The 5858-nt window shown below is 41.7% G+C and overlaps 1 long non-coding RNA gene across 1 annotated transcript in view; it reads right to left on the bottom strand.

The window, feature by feature from the left end:
- LOC106817774 overlaps positions 1 to 4350 on the bottom strand; it is a 9630-nt gene extending 5280 nt beyond the window's left edge. The window contains exon 1 of the long non-coding RNA XR_001395102.1: positions 2979 to 4350. This is a non-coding gene — a long non-coding RNA (uncharacterized LOC106817774). The remainder of the gene's footprint in view (positions 1 to 2978) is intronic.
- Positions 4351 to 5858: the final 1508 nt, after the last annotated feature.

Raw genomic sequence — 5858 nt, forward strand, 5'->3', positions numbered from 1 at the left:
GGGGCGGGGCGACTACGGCTCTATCTGACGAGACTCTACGCTGCTACTCTACCTTGCTATCTACGAAACATCTCTACCATTTGCTAACTCTACGCTGCTACGATTCCAGAGCTGAGGTTATCACCTAAATAGAAGTACAACATATATATGAATAAAATGAAATAACCCTTGGTAAATATTAACCGTCTCTGCTACGTATGCCACGCACAGCCGACATCCTTCATTCTGCCCTCTGGTGGCGCCGAGGGTGTATAATATAAGCAGACTAATTTCTGTTTTTCTTGCCGACTTTGTGTGTCTGGATGCGATGGCATGGCGTTATCGCATGCACTTTCCGCGTGCGAGCGCGCGTCTTTGACAACTCGTCTGCTGCTATAACCGCGCCTGATATGAAGACTTGCGCACGTTCCTCGTATATTCTCGCAAGCATATAGTGTCCAGTTTCTTCTTCACATCAATTTCATTATTAAATTTATTCAATTATTATTTTTAATTATTATTTTATTCATTACAGTTTATTATGTTTCGCCCAGCTTGCCGCGCATGCGCACTCACGACTACGGGTCTACGACGGACGTGACGCTGAATCTCTCCCACAGTCACGCGTCATAGTTCTACGCAAACTGCATGCAGCGCCCCCTTCGTACAACTCATGATAAATTATCATGATCATGATATCATATATCATAATATCATGAGCCAGAGCGAGAGCGCCATTTGTCGTGGAGTTTGAGTTTTACGAGTAAACGCGGAATATTGAAGTATCTTTCTCTCTCACACGCGCGCACGCAGGCCGTCAGGAAGGCAATGTGCCAGGACATTGTAGTCTGCATTCACGTCCACAACTATGATGAGGACATCATTGAACAAACGATACGCGACCATCTACTTGGGAACGGTGGGTGTTCATTAATCAATGAGTTATAATTATCGTGTAGTTATCCAAAGAAAAAGAAAACGATTTTGATGAAAAGATAACGATAGTTCGAAGCATATACGTATTGAATGAGTGTGAAGTGTGTTAAAATGGAAAAAATATCAAAAGAGATTGCCGTATACATGCAGAAATCCCCCAAGACTGTCGCTGTGGCATTATGTCGTTAATAAATTGACTAGCTAATTAATTATTTTTCACAATTCAATTGTGAGAACAGACTATGTGAGGGGGTTACTTTACTGTTGCTCTGTACACACGGCTGTTACGATGTTGTTGCTCTGTACACACGGCTGTTACGATGTTGCTGCTCTGTACACACGACTGTTACGATGTTGCTGCTCTGTACACACGACTGTTACGATGTTGTTGCTCTGTACACACGGCTGTTACGATGTTGTTGCTTTGTACACACGGCTGTTACTATGTTGTTGCTTTGTACACACGGCTGTTACGATGTTGTTGCTCTGTAAAACACGGCTGTTACGATGTTGTTGCTCTGTAAACACGGCTGTTACGATGTTGTTGCTCTGTACACATGGCTGTTACGTTGTTGTTGCTCTGTACACACGGCTGTTACGATGTTGTTGCTCTGTTATTATAAATATTGTATATATTATTATAGTTGTAGTCATATAATTTTATGAACCAATATTTTAAGTGATATCTGTCTTACCACGGGACATATATTATTATAGACTAGTTGTAGTGATATAATTTTCATAATATCATGTAATATATCATCAATTTCAGCGTTATACTGCCTGGTGATATCATGTTTGCAAAACTTATTTTAATTGTAACGTTGTAAATACTATTTTTGCATTAAACCTATTATCTATCTATCTATCTGTTCGCACGGCAGGCTACGATGCGGCCCGTAACTCACGGCGCTACGAGACGGCTATCCCGGTGAGAACGAGCCAGGTGGTGTTACGTATCCCGCCTCCGCCGAGTTACCTCGACGCTACGGCAGCTGCCGCCAAGCAGACGACATCGGCAGAGGAAGAAGCAGGGCGCGCATGCGCAGTACACGCCAATGAGGAATTCAGCACGATAACGGCACTATAGCTGTATAAGAGCGCGCGCGCGCGCGCGCGTGCGTGCGTTCATTTTTGTTGCGCGTGCATGTGTGCGTGCGAGCGTGCGTACATTTTGTTGCGCGCGCATGTGTGCGTGCGTGCGTGCGTACTTTTTGTTGCGCGTGCATGTGTGCGTGCTGGTGTTTGCGAGGACGTACTATACGTGCATCGATCTCCGCGTGTGCGTGCGCGCATGCATGTTTCCACACTCTCTTGTTTGCTCTATTCATACCTGCCTGACTGTGTGTAGCACATGTTCCTGTTCATATTCCTCTTTACCTTCGTCTCCCTATTTCCCTCGTCCCACTCACTACACGTAGTACATATCCGATAACCTATTGCCAGGTAACATACATATTATAGTAGAGCTTTTAGGATCAGCAGAGCATCAAGTATCCTCTAAACTTTAGGAAGTAGTGTTTTACTTCCGTAGTTTTGTATTATGATGTAAATACAAATATTTTATATGGCCGATAATTAAGTATATATATATATATACATACATACGTAGATAACTCCAAGACACATAGTCGGTGCGCGTTATTTTAGCGGTTATTATATGATTAGAAATATATTCAAGCTTATTTAACATCTATTAGTGTTTATGGATTATTATTAGTGTTATGATGCATTATGAAATGCTTACCGCTTATGGTAGTCGAAACAATAGTAAAGCATATTTTGCTTTTTCCCGTCTTTCTTTGTTACATTCTATTACATTCTTACATTCTTGATCTCTCTTGTTTACATTCTATCACTGTCTCTGCACTTCTTTCTCTCTCACGAGCGCATTTTGTTTTCGTTATCGTGACAGCAATATTCGCAACCTTGCAAGAAACAGACAAACACTAGTTTTACAATCGCAATATAGTTTCTTTGCACGCAGTTTTGTACTTACTTTTACGAATATAGAAAACTCGGCGAATGTGAACCGTACACATACAGGTTTCATTGCGAATTACCTCACGGATAATCTACCGGCAAATCGAACCCAGACACGGGAGCCGATCGGTGTTCTTGGCATGAAACGCAAATGACGTCACCGGCTCGGAATGAAGCGTGTTTGATACCGATCGCCGAAACAAATAGAAGAACATCGATATTTTTTTAATTTCATAACAAAATTCTTACGTTATATTTCTTTCGATATAAGCATTCACAATTCGTTAGGATAAATCTCAGCCATCATGGTCCAAGAATCCCGTGTGTTGCAAAAATGAGATTCTGATAACTTTCTCCCACTCCGCCTATATTTATAGTTTTCTTAACGCCGATTGCTGCCAAAACTTCTTCTATTAACATTTTGCCATTCGAATACCAACAACGAGCTCTTGCTCATTGTCATCATGTGTAACGAACATCATGTGTAAATTGCCACAACGCGCGTATAATCGTTAAAAGATTATGCTAAAAAATTAGATGAATTATAAAACCCTGCCGTATCAAAACGGGAAAAATATTTACAGAGTGATTATAGAGTATTACACTTTCACAGCTAGAAGGCCGACCTCGCGTTACGTAGCCTCTGCTGCCGCCTGCCTCATTGCCATCACAACTAGTGTGATAGGTATAATCACATACATTTCTAAACACTGTGTACGGTACAGTATCACGAAACATGGGCGGCACACATCTGTGCGTCCTATTCAACAACACTAACCATGTAAAACTTATTGGTGGTTATGACAGATCTCCTCTAGTTAAAACGCATTATATATATATATATATAAAGGCTAAATAGGAACGCTATATACAATATAACTGTGAGATTCTGTGGATGTGAGAAGATTGTTGCATATTCTGACCTGTACGAACACCGCTCTGCATGGACACTAGTTTGAATGGACACCGTTTGATCTCTCTTAACACAGTTTACAATGTTTTCCGTGTTCGATGAAGGATTTGGTACCGTCTATCACACGCGTGTATTTACAAAGTTACTCAGATTCTACATTAGCCTGCCAAGTCATCACTACTGAGATAAATTGCGTTATTTATCAACGAATGAATGAAGGTTTTACCTAGAGGTTGGAAACTTTCGCCCCTAGTGACGAACATGGGAAAACAACCCATTGTAACAATTAACAATTACACTTCTCACCTTCGGTAGGATTAAGCCCGGCGCACACGTGAGTTATTTTACTCAAATAATATGAGGCATGAGTCATTTCACTCACGTGTGCGGCGGATTTTCGTTGAAGAATTTGACGCATGCATCATTTTACTCACGTGTGCGGCGGATTTTCGTTGAGTAATTTGACTCATGCGTCATTTTACTTGAGTAAAATAACTCACGTGTGCGTCGGGCTTTAGAGACATTGTTTGCCACCAGGAGCGCTGTTAGACGGACGGATCCCGAATTCTCGCGCATTAAAAAAATATTAAAAACTGTCTCCTCATTTTTTAAACTGTAAATTTCCCATCACCATCTCTCTCTCCTCTCTCTCTTTCTCACTCAGTCACCGTCTTTCTCTCTGCACGGTTTACTGCTAGCGCCACAGCCCCCAAACAGTGGAGAGCAGTCCTAGTGACAGGAGTAACACCACGGATGCGATGATGTGCGTTCCCGCGTTGCAGCCGTCCCCGTTGCAATAGCAGACCTCCGTGTAGACTCCATTTGTGTCGTACCACCAGTAGCAGCCCCAGCTCACGCCATAGTTCGACCGCGAGGCACACCTACGATGCACTGTGCGCCACACTCCCCAGGCTGGCGGCAGCAGTGGTGGCGGCACAGAGAAAGAGAAAGACTTGATGAGTTTGATAGACATCATTCACAAATTCCCAGCCGAATTATATAGATATACATCCAAAATATGTCCCCCCTCCCAAGATCAATCTATTATCATATTTAAATGTGTTCTTCTGATTCGTCTCTTGTAATCAATGCTACTGCCTTCATCTCTCTTGTTCATCACACCCCTTTACACCCACCGTCGTACCCTCGTCAGATCACTGCTTTTATCATCCCATATTTATCCCATATTCACTTAAAGTGATTACGTCACGAATTTCTAGCACCATCAAGTAGTATATTTGTGTGTTATTTATACAAAATAAAATGTATGAAAATACAATTAGTGTTTCTGTTTACTTTTCATGCTTATATACCTTCTTTATATGCCCTAATTTCCCGGTGAAAAATAGAGAGATGCCAGTATCTGAACAATACTGGGGGAATAGTGTTAGACAACAGAAATTACCAAATCGTCTAGATTTTTGCAAATTTAACCAACGTAAAAACATTTTAATCAGGTGAGAGTTTGAGGATATATTTAGTAACGTTAGTTCTTACTTTTAATGTAAAAAAATGTCAATAATTAATGCCACGTCTATTTAATAGCACTACACTCACTGCCTGGACTTTCGTAGACGACCTTTTCGCAGAAGATGCCCGGGGTTTTCGCTTCCGGTCCTAGGCAGTCGACAAGCGCATGCGCACTTGCGTTGAAGCCCTTAAAGGCTCCACATACGTCCTTATCTTTATCCTTCTCTTGGTCACTGCTGCATTGGTAGCACTTGATTGCCGAGACTAGAGAACAGTAGCAAGGAGAAATTAGTTCATGAGGGCTGGTAAATGCTGCTTGGTCTCTCTCTCTCTCTCGCTCTCTCTCTCTCTCTCTCTCTCTCTCTCTCTCTCTCTCTCTCTCTCCCTGATATATCACTGCATATCAGCCGATTCTTAATAGAAATGGCACAAGCATAATTTGATTTCCCACGCATACAGATGATGGTTGTGACAGATACAAATGGATTGTAGAACATTCAAATAAGCTATTACTATTTTTAATTTCAATAGGGTATTAGGCCAAAGTGGTGAGAGAAGCTACGTTGAGAGCTCTCAA

Source organism: Priapulus caudatus, unplaced genomic scaffold (genome assembly GCF_000485595.1).
Source record: "Priapulus caudatus unplaced genomic scaffold, Priapulus_caudatus-5.0.1 Scaffold1859, whole genome shotgun sequence".
Taxonomy (NCBI): Eukaryota; Metazoa; Priapulida; class Priapulimorpha; order Priapulimorphida; family Priapulidae; genus Priapulus; species Priapulus caudatus.